Here is a 20,799-nt window from a genome sequence, read left to right on the forward strand (position 1 = left end):
CTTAGCCAAGATGGTAGCAGGGGTGCTACAAATGGTTTTATTGCCCTTGGGTTGAGGAGATAAAAGTTGTCAGGGTTCTCTCACAATCTCTTTTCACTCATGGTGAAAAGTATAGATTTGTGCACATGTCCAGAGGCCTTATCAGGTTCAACTGTGGTGCCCCTCCCAGAAAAGCTAGCCAGTCAGGTTCAATCTGAAAACTAGTCAGTTGGATGAGGAACTAAGAGACTGGGGTTGAACAGCAAAGGCCAACACTATCAAGAGATTAGGAAAGAAAATCAGAGGAGCATCTTAAAATACTATCCAAAGCAGAAAGGTGATCAAGGAAGGTTGGTGAGCAGGCATCAGCGATTGCCTTCAGCACAAACAGGGCAAAGTCTCTGTAGATCCGGACAGGTGAGGGAGTTCAGTGTGGCAGGTCGGCTGGGAAAGGACAAGCTCAGGCATCAGCCAGAGCTTCGCTGTGGCAGAGAACACAAGTGGAGCAGGTGAAGACCACGTGCCTGGTCGAGCATGCACCACCATTCAGTGTGATCATGGCTGATCTCAGTCTTCAACTCCATTTTCCTACCTGCTCCCCATATCCCTCAATTTCCTGAAAGAGCAAAATTCTGTCTATCCCAGCCTTAAATGTATTCAACAATATAGCACCCAAACCCTCTGGAATAGAGAATTCCAAAGATTCACAACCCTTTAAGTGAAGTAATTTTTCCTCATCTCAGTCCTAAAGCATCAGCCTCTTACCCTGAGAATGTGCCTCTGTTTTAGATTCCCCAACCAGCAGAAACAATCAATCAGCACCTACCCTACCTTCTCAAGCCCCTTCAGAATCTTGTTTTTTTCAATGAGATCACTTCTCGTTCTTCTAAGCTCCAGAGAATACAGACCCAATTTACTCAGCTTTTTATCATAGGTCAACACCCTCATCCCAGGGTCTAAATTTAGTGAACCTTTATTGTACCACCTCCAGTGCAAATATATAATTCCTTAAATGTGGATACCAAAACTGCACAGTATTCTAGATGTAGTCTTACCAAAGCCTACATTGGAAGCAAGACTTTTTTATTCTTGTACCCCAATCCTCTTGCAATAAAGGTCAACATGCCATTTGATTTCCTAATTGCCTGCTGTACCCACATGCTAACTTTCTGCATTCCTTGTACAAGCACACCCAAGTCTCTCCGAATATCAACATTTACAAGTTACACACCTTTTAAAAAAATATTTTGCTTCTCTATTCTTATGACCAAGTGGTCAGTGTGAAGTACAGGAAAGATCCCGTTTCAGGGCAGCGACTGTTTGCATTGTTCCTGACCCCAAAATGAAAATACCAGACATAAGGCATCTGGTGCCAGAGAGGGGACAGACCAGCTGAAAACCAGATGGTTTGGTCTAAAACCAGAAGAATGACCACCCCAAGCCAGCCTTGTGCTGCCTGTGTTTGGACAGCCCAACTTTGCAATGGGAGAGCCTCAATCAGGCGTTAGGACCCCTATATGCATGTGAAAACACTTTACCTGATTTCAGGCACAGGCCCTTCATCTGTCAATATCAATATCGTGAGTGGCACACTTCCTACATTTAATAAGCATGCACGTCCTGTCCACTACAGAGTGCTTGGGTGCCCATTTTGAGCCCGAAAAACTGCACGGCACCAAGTTTCTAAGCTGTTATTTTACAAATATTGCATTTGCAATTTACAAAATAGTTTCTTCAGAATGTACTAAATTCAATAACTTGGTTAATATACTAATATAAAGAGAGCCAAAACAATAGTTTATTTCAGTCTTGTGTTGATCTTCATTTTCTTCAACTGGATTTTAAAGTAGCCAGTCAAACTTTGTGTAATTATTATCCAGACTGTCTCAACATCCTAGCTTTAATAAAATTATTTCTCAGGGCAAGTACAGTCAAAAAATGATTGAAGTGTAGATGTGGCCAGATGCATTTCCAGTTATTGCAGAAAGATATCTTGCGTCTAACAAAAGTGCCTTTCATATCTTCAGAATATTCTAAAGTGCTTCACAGTCAACAAGCAACATTTTGTCTGAAAAGATGGCAGTTAATTTTTGCACAGCGAAATCTAAAAAAACACAAATAATTAACTAGCAGTCAGTTATTTTTAAAATAGTGTTGTTTAAGAGGGTAACTAGCCCCTACCAAAACCAAGTCTGGACCAGAGCCTCAAACTGAGCACCTCAGAACTCGAGCTTAACAGATCATTACAATGAAATAGTAATTGTGTCATGAATTAAAATCACCTGGGCAAACAGATAAAAGGAACCTGCCGGGAGTTTACATCACTGCATGGCAAACCAGGTACTGATGGTGGTTAAAGTCATGATATTAAACCTTTAATATTAAAAACATGAAAAAAGCTCCTATGAAAATTGAAGCTGTTAGCTGTCCCCTCACTCGTGAGGTTACAATTAGCCAAACTGGTGTAAATTCTGCAATTCAAAATTATTTATTCTTTCAAAAGTGAGTGGATTTCTGGCTTGCAGAAAACTATATAAATTTGTCATAGGTTTGCCAGAGTTTTAATTTTCCCTGCTATAGGTGCTATGTGCTAATTTGGGTGACTTGACTGAAGTATATGTACGGCTAAGCGCACGGCTAAGCGCACACAAGATCCCGAACGGTATTGACAAGGCGGACATGGAAAGTTTGTTTCTTCTTGTGGTTGAGTCCAGAACTAGGGGGCACTGTTTTAAAATTAGGGGTCCCCTTATAGGACAGAGATGATACCTTTTGGTTAACAAAAATCCATCAATTTCAGATCTAAAATTAACTGACCTGGCATCCAGTTCTATTTACAAAAAGTTCCAAACTTCTAACATGTGTGTATAAATGTCTTTTCTAATTTCACTCATGAAAGATCTGGCTGTGTTTGGAATGCCCCCAATATCCTAGGCAGAACACAAAATATGCCATTGATACACTACCTCATGTCATCACTGTGCCCAACTATCATTGAACTTTAAAGGAACATTCTTTAGAAAGTACAACATACCTTGGTACTCAGGTAAGTGGGATTAGGATTTTGGAAGACCAGAAACACAAGGAAACATTTGAGAAAGATATTAACACATTGATGTTAATTTGGCAGCTTGCTTTATTTTCAGCTATTAAGCAAACCTGGATAGTAATCCATACCCAAGTTAGTTAGAAGTGCTTCCAGCCACTGCCAGCAGGCTGAACACGTACACAAGAATCTTAGAAAATAACCATTACTGAATTCAAGAACGTGTCAATAAAGGTGTTATTAACACGGTATAATTTCCTACTTGACAGAGTCTGCAAAAGAGGATATCCATCTAACAGCACCAGCATTGGGAACCAACAACAGATGAAGTTCTATAGAAAATTATACTAATGGATGCTCAAGGGAAAATCATGAAAATGGATAGGAAACTCAATTCAAACTGGTCAAATTCAGTCACTGTACCAGATTAGGAGAGTGTAGTTGAATCTGAGGCAGCAGCTGAGGAACATTATCTAAGTGGTCAGAGGAAGTTATATGGATAAATATGAAATATAAACACATAAGAACAGGAAGCCACAGAAGTTATCACCGAATGATACTGAACAGCAAAACTGTGAAGCTGATCAGGGCCTAGGAATGTGGGTAGACTAATCACTGAATATGTCTAATCACCACAAAGCAGCAATCATTAAAGAAATTAGAATGGCAAATAGCCAATGTGGAAGAAACCCAAGGTGTACAAAGGTATGTTTAGGCCATACAAAGCCCTAGCCAGACCACTGCTTGAGTATAGTCTCCAACCCTGCTCAAAAAAAACTATGGACAGATTCAAACTTCAGAAATGTTGCATAGAAGACTAATAATCCCTTGAATCAATGCTAAGAGTGAAACAACTTGGGTTTCAATCTAAGAAAACTTGGATAGGAGCATTTTCCAATATGTTAGCCATTAACCACATATAGCAGACTAAAAATCCAGGTGTGTCGATCTGCGTATTAGTATGGCATAGTCATGCATATTTTCATCTCTTTATGCATTTAGTCACAGAACAGTAAGACGAAAGACAGGTGAGAGTATTTACTTTCTCATTCTGAATGTTTTATTTCTCAGGTGACTGAATTTTAATAGATGCTTGCTAAGTAATCGTGTGTGTCAAGTACATTTATCTGTACGTCAGGTGTTTTCTGCCAAAATTGGTGCATGTAGTCAAAACGCATCACACTAGCCAGAGCGAGGGCTATTTGGCAATTTCTACTGCTGAACTTGACTCATTCTACAGAGCCCTGGACAATTCAGGTGGCATTTTTAATTTTTGAAATTAAACAGCAGTAAACAGCTCCATGCTCATATAATTGGTACAAGAAACTACTTCAAATTAAGTATTAATCAGACAGAGTGAGTACGAGTTTCAACAGGTGAAAGACAAATTCAGGACTCATATCACAAGGCTCTTCAAACAAACTATGAGCAACTTGTGGAATGACTGCTGGGTAGAGTACTGGAGACAAATAAATAGAATCATTTAAGAAACAATTACATGTTATGATGGGAGAAGGGAAAGAAAAAAAAAACTGGAATCCTTTTGGGTTATTTAGCTACGATAGGCCAAAGGACCTTTTTCATCTCTATCATGCAATCTTGAACTCCAAAGCACTTAAGCCAAATAGCATAATCTGCAGGGCTGGTAAGACAACAAATCATTTATTTAATCAAAGCATACAGACGTAACTTTGTACTTAAAACAGCAAATTGGGGTGCAAACCCATTGCAAGGCTGAAAATCACACCAAGTTATTACACTGCACTTGCGATTCCAGTGTTGGCAAGAACAGTGATGAGTAATACTTAGGAAAAATTCATGTCAAAGCAATAGCTGATATCAGTTCACTTTCAAGTCCAGTGAAAATTTTTACCTCAGTCATAGAATCAAAGTCAGGATGACCCAGACTGCAATCAATGTTCAGCATTTACATGAAAGTCAGACCTGTCCATAAGATGTTACAATTTTTAAAAAATTAAATTTCCTACCTTATGTATACACCAACCACACGACTCAAATTCTACATAGCCCTGGGTAATTCAGTTAGCATTTTTAATTTCTGATACTGAACAGTAGTAAATAGCTCCATGCTGATACAATTGGTTGCTACAATTGTGCTGCAAACTCACAACAGATTTTATTTGCAGCCACAGGGCAATACAGCAATGATTTTGTATGGGGCAAGACCCATATCCAACCCTGACACCATATGAAATAAATACTGACGTACTCCTTGACCTCTTGTCAGAATTTTTAAAAAGAATGCCAGCTACCAAAGCAATATATTAGCAATGTCAAAAATTCAGAAATTTGATGAGCTGTGAAGAAATCTACTACCCTTGAGGACCCCCACACTGACTCACTACAGTTCTTCAGACCACAGTTTGAAAACCTATAAACAGTGTGCTAATGGAAAATCTGAAAGAACGCGACTAAATTCAGGACACTGAACAACAGATTTCATTCCACACACTTACTTTAAACCGGGAAATTAATTTGTCTATTGGTTACTCTCTGAAAACATTGCATCAATCCAGGTTTGCCCATTTCTTACTCGAATGAGCTTATTGTCCCCATTCTGCAGTCTCCCAGCAAGGCACCCACGAATATGTATGTTAACTGGACACCAATATCCAGTATATGAGACATTTTCATCCAACAGCCTTCATAATTTATTCTTCCAACACTCCAACTATGCCAAAACCTGCAGCATGGCAAAGAAAAACTATGTTCATCTGATATCATGTTGAAGAAATTACAATGGCCACGCACTCTGGACTCAATTTTCATGGGGAAATAAACTGAAGCTGTGCAATTTGCATGCTTTTTTGATATATGAAAAAGAGGACCTAGACCATCTGGGTATTGCTCTAAGAACAATATTCTTTTTACTGCAGCAGACATCAGTCATTTACTCCTAGTTAGTTAAGGACTGCAATACACTAAATAATTACCACACTGATAGTAATCCCCTGAAAAAACATCATTAAACCAGAGGCTGATTCAGGTGACAATGCAAAGCTGCTTACTATAAGCATGATCATAATGGTTCCCTATGCATAACGTCCAACAAATTTTATTCCGTCGTCATCACAACAGTAAGTGGCTGGAGGAACAATATGCATTCAATATTTTTGTTAAATTAAATGTAGGATTTTAGCAAGAATTTGATGATGAACCCCATTGAAATGTCTATGAGCTGTAAGTAATTGTGGGTTATCATTTAGCTTGACTACACTTGTCACTTCCTTGTTTTGAATTTTAGTGATGTTCATTTTTTAAATTAAAAATGGATTTATTTGCATTTAATTTAGTTTTCCTCGTTAATGTTGTCCTTTAAATAAAACAAAGATAAAATCTGGGGTTTTTAAATTGACAGCAAAAACTGACTAACGATCCCCACTCACACCTTAAGCTTGACAATTACCAAGTCCAAATTTTTCTTGGTAAAATGCCAAGTTTTGTCAAGTCATCCTATAAAGCAGATATCACAGGTTTCGGGCTGCTATGACACCTAGATTACCACATGACTTCACAGTCAAGGATTACTGCTAATAAAAATAGCACTATGAAAGCTAGCTGATATCAACATAATTCAAAAGACTTTTAAAACAAGAATCAACTAGTTAGTGCCAACTGAGCTTGCACCAGCAACTGCAAGTATTATTAATGATTTGCTTAGCAACAAATTCCTCGAAAAGTACCATGACAGTATGGCTATGATCCGGAAGACTTCTGTAGGTCAAACACAAAACATTTTGCTTGCAAAAGGTTTTTGGTAAGGGGCTACATGAAACAAAAGGAGCCATTTTCAACATCTTGGTTCTCATTTGCATCCGCAACATGCACAGCATTTCTTACAATGTGGCTGCTATAAATGTGGCTACCAGGACTTTATCTCTTAAGGAGGGAAAGCTGGGAGGAAGAACATAGGGCAATGGAACACACAAGCCTGTGTACCTTAGCTAATATGAAATATCCTTACTCATATGGCTCACACTTGCAAAATCTGTAAATGCAAATATTAAATGTTCTGTCTACTCACTGTCCAAGTCTGAAGTATTAGAATCTAAACTGCTGGCTAGTACTTGAAGTTCCAGTGGGCTAAGTATGAAAATTTCAAATGCTCACCATTACACTTAACACAAGTATAACACCACAGCACAAACATACTGGTAACAGCTGTGACATTAGCTACAGCAATCTAAGGACTGTTTAGGTGGACCATGTTAAGGGTTCAGAGGCATGATGCAAATGCTATGATGACGTAACACCATATGATTGTGTAACAGAGATCTGGGGGGAGCAGAAGTTCCAACCTCATGCAGAGTACTGAATATGTATATTGTAGCTATAAATAAAGACTAATGGTTTTAACAAACGATAGTCTGAAGCAGCTTACTATGGAAAAACAGACAAACTCCAAAGAACTCGGTCTAGACTCTGAACACATGACAAAATATAGTGGCAGCAGATATTAAGTAAAAGATCCAGGAAAAGCTCCATGAAGCAGCTACAGACCTGGCAAGTCAAGAGATCCTTAAAAGGATGAAAGGAAAGCATTCAAAACTCACAAAAATGTTGGAGCATTGCAGGTGCAGCAGATGCAAGCTGAGACACAGACCCAGAGTCCGGACAGCAGTGAAGGCAGACCAAAATCAATGAATAACACCAGTGAAGTAGCAACGATTCCAGGGCTTGGTACAAGCATGGAATCCACATTACAACTCCCAGAACCAATCTGCAGTCCTGAGGCATGCAACACAGCTCAATACTGGGGCAACTAGAAAAAGAGGTTTAGATGTAGAACCACTTCTGGTTTGCACAAATAACGGCGAAAGGATCAGGTCAGTGCTTTAATCTATGTAGTTAGAGCTATTGCCAACAATTCCCTGCCTCACTATTGCATAAATTCTCATGAAGAAGCCCTTCAAGCATTTGATTCATATTTCAGTGTTTGCAAAAATTTAAATGAAAGGGCAGAATTTAGCAAGTGAAAACAAAGACCATACGAGAGCATGGATTCGTTCATCAATGATCTACACAGACTGGCAGAAAACTGTGACAACAGAATATTGAGGGAAGATTTGATTCATGATCAAACAGTAGTTAGGGTCTTAAGAGTTGAGGTGAAACTCTTATCAGATCTCTTGCAAATGAGAGAAGACTTGACTCAAATTAAGGTAGTAAAACTTACAAGACAAGGTGAGTTAAGAAAGGAAAAGAGTGTTTACGGGGAAGGTAAGACCTCATAGAAACAAATGAGTGAGGCTGTTCAGTGCGTAGGCCAGAAGAGGGAAAGCAGAAGTCCATAAAAACAGGGAAAAGTGTGCCAATCGCCATCTTGAAATGTTCTTGGTGTGGTGGGGAAAAACCTGCATAAGCAAGCCGACTGCCCAGCAGGGAGAACAAAGTGCCTCAACTGTGGAAAAAGAGGACATTTTAAAATTGTCTGCCAACCTAAAACACAGAGCCTGCAAAAAGGAGGAAAAAATATTAAAGCCAAGCCAAATACAAGAAGTGAAAGAACCACAGAAATAGGAAATAACTTTCCTAGGGGAATTAAATGAAACAGAAAATAAATACTGGAATATCAAACTTGAAGTGGATGAACACCCAACAGTTTAAATTAGACACCGGGGCAGGAGTTTCTGTATTATCAGACGAAGTGGCTTAAGCGCATTACACTACAGCCTTCAACTATCACCTTACAGGGTCCGAGTGAGGCCATGCTGAAAGTCATAGGCCAACACATGGCAAAAATGAAGTACAAATATAGAGAAATTTTTGAACCTCTACATGCGATCCAGAATCAAGGACCTTCTTCACTAAGCAGGAAGGCTTGTTTATTGAAGCTGATCTACAAAGTTAATGACGTTGCTGATGAGCATTACAGAAATACATTCAGGAATAAACTTCCAAGATTATTTACAGGCTTGGGAAGACTGAAGACCCAGTGCCATTTTAACATAAGAGCTAATGCTAAACAAATGTAAACAATTTGCCTCTTTACACCAAAGAAAGTCCCTCATCCACTCTTGGGCAAGTCAAGGATGAAACTGACAATACGCGATAGCAAGTCTCACCAGTAACCATGCCACAAAATGGTGTTCAGCAATGGCCATGGTCCCAAAGCCAAATGGCTGAGTTACAATATGTGTGCCTCAGTGGATAAGAGTATTGTCTAATTGGCCACGGGTACTCTATTCACCAAATTAGATGCAAACAGTAGATTTTGGCAGTTGCATCTGGACAAATATAGAAACTAGGAGCAGGTGTAGGCCATTCAGCCCTTCGAGCCTGCTCCACCATTCATTATGATCATGGCTGATCATCCAACTCAACAGCCTGCTCACGCTTTCTCCCCATACCCTTTGATCCCTTTCGTCCCAAGAGCTATATCTAACTCCTTCTTGAAAGCATACAATGTTTTGGTCTCAACTACTTTCTGCGGCAATGAATTCCACAGGCTCACCACTCTCTGGGTGAAGAAATTTCTCATCTCAGTCCTAAATGGTCTACCCTATAGCCTCAGACTGTGACCACTGGTTCTGGACTCCCCCACCATCAGGAACATCCTCCCTGCATCTACTCTGTCTAGTCTTGTTAGAATTTTATAGGTTTCTATGAGATTCCCCCCTCATTCTTCTGAACTCCAACAAATATTGTCCTAATTAACTCAATCGCTCCTCATATGTCAGTCCCGCCATCCCAGGAAACAGTCGGGTAAACTTTCGCTGCATTCCCTCGATAGCAAGTACATCCTTCCTCAGATAAGGAGACCAAAACTGTGCACAATATTCCAGGTGTAGTCTCACCAAGGCCCAGTACAATTGCAGCAAGACATCCCTGTTCCTATACTCGAATCCTCTGGCTATGAAAGCCAACTTACCATTTGCCTTCTTTACCGCTTGCTGCACCTGCATGCTTATCTTCAGAAGAATCCCAGTTGCTGACCACTTTTGTAACACTATTCGCTCATTATTACTTTAATAGATTACCATTCAGAATTGCGCCCATTCCTGAAATTTTCCAGAGAACAATGTCTCAAACCCTAGAAGACACGAGAGGAGTAATATGCCATTTGGACGATGTGCTTGTACATAGCTCCATGAGAGAAGAGCATGACCCTAGAGTTACAGTAGTCCTGGAAGTCTCTGGAAAAGGGGCATAAAACTCTCCATCCCCAACCCCCTTTTTCCATATTCATTTTTATTTATTTTTAAAATTTATTAATTTTTTTTCCCCACTTGTTTTCATTATTATTTTTTAAACTTTATTTCCATTTTCATTCATTATTTTATCCCCAACTTTTAGCCTATTTTTGATCTTTCTTCCCTCACCCCACCCCCACTAGGGCCACCTGTCACTTTCTACAGTGCCTACCCTGGTCCGGCCATCATCACATTTTGCTTTCTTAATGTCACCATTAGCACCTCATTTAGCCAGTACAACCACCATTAACAACCCTGACCTTTTGTTTGACACCTTTTGCCATCTCTTTTTTGCCTTCACCTATCACTGGCCTTCTATCCAGCGTCATTCCACCCCACTTAATCAGTATATATTTCACCACATTTCTACCTCCCTTTAGATCTGAAGAGTCATGTGGACTCGAAACGTTATCTCTGTCTCTCTCCACAGATGCTGTCAGACCTGCTGAGTTTTTCCAGCATTTTTTGTTTTCACTTGAAATTTCAGTGTTTGAATCCACATGGGCTGGTCAGCTGCAATGTTTTCACAAGAGAGGGGGTTTCAATGCAGAAGCTTGTAAGGCTCTTTTTTGTTTAAAGAGTGTCCTTATCTTGTTTCTACTGACCACCTTGATGTCGTTTGCCCTGAGACAGTGCGCTATAGAAGATCCGATTGGGGATTCTGTAGTCATCCATATAGGAGATGTGGCATAAACATATAAGCTGGAGCGTGGCTTCTATGCTGTTGAGCCCGGCATGACGAAGGACCCCATTGCTTGAGATTTTGTCCTGCCATCGAATTCTCATGATGGACCTCAGGGATCCTACTCCTGCTCCTATTCATGACCTTTGGTGGAAGTGTTCCAAAGTTTTACGTGGTGCCTACAGTAGACCCAGGATTCTGTGCCATACAGCAGGATGGTAAGGACAACAGTCAGGTTGTGAGATTTTAGTCTTCAGCTTAATGCCATGCCGCTTCCAGACATGGTCATGAAGTCAGCCGTAGCACAAAACTTTCTGGATGCATGCATGGGTATTTTTTTTAATATACAAGGCCATCGAATATAGGTGTGAGAGTTGACAAACTAGGGACTCATTCGATACAACACAAATTGTTACATGCAAATGTAAAAGCTTTCAAAATGTCAGAGTTTAAGACAACAGTGAATTATATGAAGATAAGCTTCAGCAGGGCTACAGGAAGGGGAGGGTTAGTGCTTGAAGTTGGGATCCCCGCTTGGCACATAGTGGGCGAGGTGCCCCTCATGGTGCACCTATCTTTCTTGCGCCACATTCCTGGGCCATGACAGTCTTCTCTTTGCCAGGTTTTCCATGTCTCTCTCCTTATGCTACTCAATTGTGAACATTTACACCCCCTCTGTACTCATCTTTTTATTTATTTAATTGTCATATTACCATGCCATTTTGCCTTGCGCAATCGTCAACTTCTGCAATCTAATTCTCTTGCCTTCCACCCTATCACAGACATTTCCTTATGTACTTTCCTCCCTAGCCGCCCTTTCCCCTGACTGTTTTTAACTGCACAATCTCGATTCTTCCCTTCACATGATGCTGTCTTTCAAAATTATTTTTATTTCAGATTTCCAGCATTCATTTCTTTTGCGTTTGTTTTAGAGAAATATTTCCAGCAATTGGTGAATCAAAAATGGGGAAATGGATTTAAGGGTGTTCCACAGTGTCACTGGAATATGGAACACAGCAATAAGTACCTACTGAAGCACAGCATATAAGAGGGAATTGGATAAACATAAGTATCAAATATTAAAGAGTACAGGATATATCAGGAAACACGATGAGAATAGATAACTCCATTGCAAAGGAATAAATAAAAACTGCCAAGTAGAATGGTTGGGTTTGGGGGAGGGGGGCAGCAGGAGGAAAAACCTTGTCACAAATTAAGAAACAAAATCAATAGTGTTTTGGAAGTCATTTAAAAAGTTAAAATGTGATAGGAATAGGATTTACACAGATCATTGTACGTTTGATAGAATTAACAATGCTGGTTCAACATTTAGCACTGTCTAGTCACACTAGTCATCATTATTCCAAGTCCAAACACATCCATCCAAATTGGCTTCTTCTAAAATCAGCCAAACTCAGCTACATCTGACGAAAACCATCAAGTAGTGACCCATTTAAAAATGACAGGAATTAAATGAGTTATGGAAATGTCACTACATGTTTGTTGTAAGCAAGTAGCAAACTAGTATCTTGGAATAAAATAGGACTTGAATTAAACATCAACACCCTTTCACAGGAACCTATCATGTTATTCCAGGTGACACTATCAAAATTAGAAATTTTGCCTTTTAAGTTTTAAGAATGTAACCCAAATTAAGATGGATGCTGCTTTCCCCCCAAATTTAAAAGAATGCAGGAAGATTCTTTGATCATTATTCTGGTTAAAATAAAAACCTTTTGATCTGAATGTGATTGACTGGTGTATTTAAAATGCAGACGAAGGTTACAGTGGCAGCATCTCAGCAAACACCAAGGGCTCACTGACACCACCATGAAGCGGTTTTGCTTAATACCGATGCTACATTATCGTGTAAATGCAGCTAAATTCCAAGTCAGGGAAATGATGAAGAAATGAAGTAAAAAGAGAATTCCTGAAGAGGGAATCGCTTACTATTTCAGCTCAGGTTCATTCTGGTCATAATATCCGATTTAGGCTGCACTTTGGAACCAATCTTAAACTTGTAGAGTAAATGCACCCTTTTTCTACTATAAGATGCATTTCAGTATTGCTTAGCAAGGCAGACCACTGGTACTGTAAAAGATCCACCAGCAATTTACAGCAATTAGCCCTTCGTAATAAATCAAATAAATCCTTCCCTAAAACTGAGCCATCAGCAGTTTATTCCTTAATCTAAGCAAGTCAGAAGGAAAGAAGAACTCTAACACAAGCTAACATTACAGCCTCAAGAAACTAAAACACTGGTGTGGATTTTATTGGGTTGATTGAGCCATTGAAACTGGTATGGATTTGTTTCTTAGACTAGAGGCTGAGTGTGTTAAAAGCTTTCCTGTGGTATTTAAATATGGTGTATAATATTAAATTAAGATACTGCACATGTGAAATACGTGAAAATAAATATGGCTGTTGTTTTGCAATAGTCTGGCCCTGCTTCTGAAATTTCCAGCTTACCCAAGTAGATTGAACTAGAACAGCAGCAACTTATATTTATATTGCGCCCTTAACATAATGAAACACCCCAAGGCATTTCACAGGAACATTATAAAGCAAGGTATAACACCAAGCCACATAGGGAGATGTTAGGTCAAATGTGCAAAATTTTGGTCAAAGAGGTAGGTTTTAAATGGGGAAACGATGTAGAGAAGGATGGTATTTGAGAGCTTGGAGCCTAGACAACTGAAGGCAATGACGAAGCAATTAAAATTAGGGATGCACAAGAGGCCAGAATGAGAGGAGTGCAGATATCTCAGAAGGTTGTGGGACTGGAGGAGATTACAGATAAAGGGAGGAGTAAGGCCATGAAGGAATTTGAAAATTAGGATGATAATTTTAAAATTAATACATTGCTTGACCAGGAGACAATGTAGGTCAGTGAGCACAGAGATAATAGAGGAATGGGACTTGCTGCGAGTTAAGACATGGGCAGTAGAGTTTTGGATGACCTCAAGTTTACAGAGTGTAGAATGTGGAAGAGCAGCCAGGAGTAAGTCTAGAGGGTAACAAAGGCACGAATGAGGGTTTCAGCAGACAAGCCAAGACAGGACAAAATTGGGCAATCTGAAAAAGATGAAAACAAGCGGTCTTAGTAACGTCATGAATATACAGTTGGAAATTTACCTCAGGATCAAATATGACACCAAGGTTGCAAACAAGCTAGTTTAATTTCAGATTGTTGTCAGGGAGAGGGATGGAGTCACCGGCTAGGCAATGGAGTTTGAAGAGAGACCAGAAACAATGGCTTCGGTCATTCCAATATTTAATTGGGGGAAAATTCTGCTGATCCGGTACTGTATGTCAGGAATAATGGAACATAAGAAATAGGACTTGGGAGCAGGAGTAGGCCAGTCAGCCCATCGAGCCTGCTCCACCATTAAGAAAGATCATGGCTGATCTGGTTGTAGTCTCAACTCCTTTCCTGTCTGTTCCCTATCACCCCTGCCTTCCTTGTCTATCAAAAATCTAATTCTGCTTTGAATAACTTCAATTAGCCTCCACTGCTCTCTGGGGAAAGAGAATTCCACACACTACCGACTCTCCAAGAGAAAAAAATTCTCATGTCAGTCTTGAAAGGAAGACTTCTTATTCATAAACTGTGCCCTAGTTCTAGTCTCCCCCAAAAGGGGAAACATCCATTCAGTATCTACCCTGTCAAGTCCTATAGGATCTTATATGCTTCAATAAGATCACTTCTCATCAGACAAGCAGTCCAATAATTTAGCAACAGTAGAGGAGTCAAGAAAGATGATAGTGAGGTAGAAAGGGTGTTGTCAACATACAAATGAAAACTAATGCTGTGCCTTCAAAGATACTGCTGAAGGGTAGTTTACAGATGAAAAATAGGAGGGGGCTAAGGTGGACGCAAGATCCTGGGTCAAAATCCTGGAACTCCCTTCCTAACAACACCATGGATGTACCTACCCTATATGGGCTACAGCGGTTCAAGAAGGCAGCTCACCACCACCTTCTCAATGGCCACAAGGGATGGGCAATAAATGCTGGCTGAGCCAGCAAAGCCCACATCCCATAAATAAATATAAAAAAGTATTGCTGCAGCAGCAGGAAGCAAAGCCATTGTAAGTGATTTTCATTGTAGAATTTACCACAGTGAGTTAACTATTAGATTCAGATGCATTAGTCAATGCATCGCGCTATTTAAAATACCAAGTAGATTCAGAAAGGCCCAAGTAGTTTATAGGAATCACTACATAATTATTGAAAGGGAGAATTTAAAAAAACTTTACCATATAACATGCTTAAATGCCCTTATTTACACTGTCCAAAACTGAGCACTCAGTGTGGAACCTTTTTCTTCTGTCTAGTCCAGTTACCAGCACAAATCTACTGACCTTGGAGGCACAGAGACAGATTCTCAGAATGTGAAATCTTTCAAGGAAGATTTTATAGGAAGCAAAGCAGGCTCTCATATAATATTCCCAATATAAAAAGCATTAAAAGCAATTTATTGTTCACTCATTGCAGTGGAGCACCAAGTCAATCTCAGACTTCAATGCTTGTTTTGTGGCATTAGCCTATTAAACATGGTCAAAAAATTCTAAATGTAAGCATTTATCATTTTAAAGCATTTATATTCCAGATGCCTATTAAGTTTGAAAGCTGCTTTTAGAAATGTGTGCCTCATAGTAACTAACAGCCACAAAACCACAGGGAATGGAACATATTCAAGGCATAGGAACAGAGAAACTGTTAAATATCTAGTTTCTTACTTCAGTGCCATTGTTCAAAATGTGTGTATCTTGGCCATACACCGAGTAAACCAAGTACAATATTGTCCCCAACACTGTACAGGAAAGGAGCTGCAGAGTTTGCTTTTACTTTACAGTGCAAGCATTTGTTCAATCAACTGAAAAATCAATTTTCCAGCTGAAGCCCCACTTTCTGGGATCCAATCCATCCTGATAAACCTGTCCAACCTGATTGGTCTGTCTCTTTAGGGACCAATCAGATACCAGATCTGCAGCTAGCTCCCAGCACAGCAACAACTTAACCAGCTTCCTTTCCCTGGCCTCAAATCCTCTTGTTTTTCGCACCCGGCCTCATTCTGCCACTTTCCCACACTAATTCCCACAAAGATCTGCTAGCTTTATTGGGGTATATCTTCCAACTTAGTCCTGTACAAAATTCTATTTCATATCATCAATGCTCCAAACAAATCAGAATAGGGCCTAGAAAAGATCAGTGGAACTCACAAGGGAAATGGCAAGAGGATACAAAAGGGAGATAACAAAAAAACATAGGAGCTGGAAGAACAATAAATACCACACACAAAAGATGAGTTGGAAAGAGAGAAAGCAGATGAGGAAAGTACTTATATGCCCAACACACAAATCTGCATCTTGGCCCCAATTGTCTCATCTCTAAAGCCTGTGCACCAGGCTCCTCAGTTCCAACCCACACAAGCACTAATATACCCAGAGTTTCACATGGTGTTATTATTTTCTGCTCTTCAATCCTTGTTCACACTGCCTCACGATCCTCTAGTTCACGGAGGAAAAGGATTTTGAAATCATTTACAAATTAATTTGCCTCGCCCCATCCTACCTCCACAAACTTTCAGTCCATATCCAATCTCTACCAGCCCATATTCCAAATTACTTCCTCCACTCTTGGCCAATTATAATTGACTGGCTTTCATTGCCTACATTTCACCACAGATGGTGAAACCTGTGATCATCACTTCCCAGCACACTTGGATTCAGTTCTTAAACACATCTGTTGTGTGCATTTTGATCTTCAAAACAGTCCTCTTCGACCACACCTTCAATCCACACCTTTCCTGGTGTTAGATTTCTTTCCACCCTCACCATCCAGCCTTTAAGAAGCATCTTAGGATGTTTTACTAAAACAAAGATGCCGAATAAAAAACAAGTTTTTGATGAGGGCCTAACTCTTCCTAACTAAAAATACTCCTGGCTAAAAAGTACTAAACAAAACTGGGTGGTATGCATCCCAGAATGCTAGAATCATATCAAGAATGAAAATTAATGGTTATGAAGGTGCATAAAGTTCATAACTTTAACTGGAACTGAGAATGGTAAGAGAGCTCCAATGGATTTTTTAAATTATAAAAGCTTTGGAGGGGGTGAACAATGAAAGATTGTTTCCATTGGTTGTAGTAATAAGAAATGAGCAATATTAGAACATTACAGGAAGAATAGGCAGCTTATTAATTTTCTGATCGGAGCATATAGTAGCATGGCAAATCTAGTTACACTTTGAAAAGATATTAATGAATACCACCAAAATTTCAGTTCCAGATGCCCAGCAGCTCCTAAAATCTCATTCCAAAATCTGCACCTATTGTGTATACCTACATCCAGAATCTTAAAACCACTGAAATATAGATAACAGGACATCAAACTTCCAGTACTGTATAAAATCAGAATTATTTTAAACTACTCAACAACCTTGGAAAACTTTAGCTTACTGAACATTATAACATTATTTATTAAACATCTGGTTGATCCAGAATAACTCCACCCAGCAAGTGCTATATCACATGAGCCAGGATTTTACATTCGGTAAGCGGGGGCAGGCCCAACACACTGGAATGTAAAACGGTGCGCGATGACATCGGGCGTGCAGTCTCGCCACGTATCGTTTGTCAGGCGCGTGGAGTTGGCTGCACGCCCGCCGATAACTAAAAGGCCTATTAAGGTCATTAGCAACCTCATTAACTTGGAATGTATTCTACCTGTCCAATCTAGCAGTTGGCAGGCAGGCGAAAAGGCCAAGCAACCTTCACAATTTTTAGGAAGCTTCATCCACAAGCGGGATGAGGTTTCCTAAAGCTTTTACAAATTGAATAAAAACTTTTCTTGAAAAATTAAAACACGGCCCATCTCACGTGGCACAGTCCCATGAGGGGATGTTTCATTAAATTTTTTATGTTTTTAATAATTTATTTAAAAAGTGCTTCAATCTCCCTGAGGCAGCTCAATGCCTAAGGGAGATTGAAGCGCTCTTTCGTGTGCATGCGTGAAAGAGCGCTGGACCCGGCTGAACCACCCTCTGCCTGCAACTGGTAGAGCTCAGCACTACTGCTCGCGATACACGCCAAACAAGGCATGAAATCGTGGTGCCGAGCTGTTCGCGGGTGGCCACCCCCAACGAGCCCACCCGGAAAAAATTCAGGTCATCGAAATCTGAGTTGCAGGTAATGCTAGGAATATTTTTTTATTCATTCACAGGATGTGGGCTTCAATGGCTGAGCCGGCATTTATTGCTCATCCTTCATTGCCCTTGTTCAGGGGCACTTAAGAGTCAAGCACATTGCTGCCACATGGAGTCACATGTAGGCCAGGCCAGATAAGGACAACAGATTTCCTTCCCTAAAGGACATTAGTGAACCAGATGGGTTTTTACAGTAATCGACAATGGTTTCATGGTCATCATTTAGATTTTTAATTCCAGACTATTTTTTTATTAAATTCAAATTCCAATATCTGCTGTGACGAGATTCGAACCCTGGTCCCAGGTTCAGAAATCATATTACAAAATTTATGATAAAAGCATCCCCATCCATTAATCAATGATAGTTGAATTGGCATTTACTGATAATAATATACAGCATTCTACTGCTGAAGCCCAAAAGCTGAAAATGTAGATTTTACTTGGGCAGGGCAAACAAGTCACAGGAATACACGACGAATGGTAGGACCCTAGGAAGTACCAAGGATCAGAGGAAGCTTGGTCAGCATGTCCACCAGTCCCTTGAGAAAGCAGGACAGGTGGATAAGGCGGTTAAGAAGGCATATGGGATACTTGCCTTCATTAGCCGAGGCATAGAATATAAGAGCAGGGAAGGTATGCTGGAACTGTATAAAATGTTGGTTAGGCCACAGCTAGAGTATTGCATGCAGTTCTGGAATCCACATTATAGGATGTGTTTACACTAGAGAGAGTGCAGAGGAGATTTACCAGGATGTTGCCTGTGCTGGAGAGTTTTAGTTATGAGGAGAGATTGGATAGACTGTTATTCTTTACCCTGAAGCAGAGGAGGTTGAGGGGGGACATGATTGAGGTGTATAAAATTATGAGGGGCATAGATAGGGTAGACAGGAAGGCGCTTTCCCCCTTATTGAGAGATCAATAAGCAGGGAGCATAAATTTAAGGTAAGGGGCAGGAGGTTTAGAGGGGATGTGAGGAAGAATTTTTTCACCCAGAGGGTGGTGGGAATCTGGAACTCACTGCCTGAAAGGGTGGTAGAGGCTGAAACCCCCATAACATTTAAGAAGTATTTGGATGTGCATTTGTGATGACATGGCATACAAGGCTATGGGCCTAGTGCTGGAAAATGGGATTAGAATAGTTAAGGCATTTGTTTGACCGGCGCAGACTCAATGGGCCAAAGGGCCTTTTTCTGTACTGTAGATCTCTATGACTACTTTTCCTATGGGATACAGGCTATATTCAGAAGAGTATTCTTTCAACTCATCCCACACAGTAAATAGGCAGTGGATTAGTCAGGAATGTGTGAATAAATTATAAATTCTCTCACTTCTTCAGTTGATGAATATTCAAGGTAAAAATACCCAGGTTTAAACTGGTAAATGAATGGTTGGAAATCAAGGGGGATAACAAATTACTTCATGAGTGAACATGACTTGGATGATTTTTTTCTCTCTCACTGATACAAGAAAATAATTCATTTGGGAGAAATAGGGCAACAAACAAAATCCATGTGTTCAATAATATTCACTCCCAGACTGTCACTATAATTGGCAAGCAAAAGCAACAGCAACTTGCATTTCCATAGTGCCTTTACTGTAGTAGAATATCCCTAAGAGATTCACAGGAGCATTATCTAACAAAACTTGACACTAAGCTGCATAAGATGTATGGGCAGATGATCAAAAGCATTGTCAAAGGGGTAGGTTTTTAAGGAGTGCCTTACACGATGAAAGACAGATAATAAGCAGAGACATTTACGGAGGGAGTTCCAGAGCTTAGGGCCTTGGCTGCTGAAGGCACTGCTGCCAGTGGTAAAGCGATTAAAATCAGGAATGTACAAGAATCCAGAACTGTAGGAATGTAGAGATCTAAGATCTGAGGGTTGTAGGACTGGGAAGGAGGTCACAGAGATGATAAAGGTCGAGGCCATGGAGGGATTTGAAAACAAGGATGAAAATTTAAAAAACACATTGCTATGCTGGGAGCCAATGTCGGTCAGTGAGAACAGAGGTGATGGGTGTAACTTAGGGCACAGACAGAGTTTGGATGCCTCAAGCTTACGGAGGGTAGAGACCAACCCAGAGTGCATTGGACTAGCCAAGCTGAGATAAAGACATGGAAGGGGGGCTTTCAGCATATGAGCTGCGACAAAGGAAGTGTTGGGCAATGTTACAAAGTTAAAAATAGGCAATCTTAGTTATAGTACAGTTACATAAAAGCAAAATACTGCGGATGCTGGAAATCTGAAACAAAAACAAAAATTGCTAGAAAAACTCAGTAGGTCTGACAGCATCTGTGGAAAGGAAGACAGAGTTAACGTTTCAAGCCCGTATAACTCTTCTTCGGAACCCTTCTTCTTCTTCAGTTGGTACAGCTATAATTTTATCATTTTAAAGCCCCATACCTGACAAATATGCAAATACATGTATATTGTTTGCATTTTATTAGGGTTCAATTTTACCTTGCAGAAGAACGATCACTGGCATTGTAAGTGCTCTTCTGAGAATTGGCATCATGACCAGTGGAAACGGCTAGAGGGGTTGAATGGCCTACTCCTGTTCCTGTGTTCTTGATCCTGTGAAACAGAATCAGACGCTTTGCATTGTATTTGGGAATAAATGTACCACTGAAGCAAACTGAATTAGTTTTGAGCAACATCACCCTGATT

The 20,799-nt window shown here is 40.1% G+C and overlaps 1 protein-coding gene across 5 annotated transcripts in view; it reads right to left on the reverse strand.

Annotated features, from left to right (window-relative positions):
• The window catches only part of git1 (G protein-coupled receptor kinase interacting ArfGAP 1), a 204,758-nt gene that overhangs the window by 175,513 nt on the left and 8,446 nt on the right, over positions 1-20,799 (reverse strand). Inside the window, exon 1 of one of the 5 annotated variants that reach the window (XM_041197200.1) lies at positions 12,872-12,891. The exons of the other annotated variants lie outside the window; for them this stretch is intronic. The gene's annotated coding sequence lies outside the window, so the exon portion shown is untranslated. Of the gene's footprint in view, positions 1-12,871; positions 12,892-20,799 lie in introns of those variants that run through there. 5 annotated transcript variants of the gene reach the window in all.

Source organism: Carcharodon carcharias, chromosome 10 (assembly GCF_017639515.1).
Source record: "Carcharodon carcharias isolate sCarCar2 chromosome 10, sCarCar2.pri, whole genome shotgun sequence".
In the NCBI taxonomy this organism is placed as follows: domain Eukaryota; kingdom Metazoa; phylum Chordata; class Chondrichthyes; order Lamniformes; family Lamnidae; genus Carcharodon; species Carcharodon carcharias.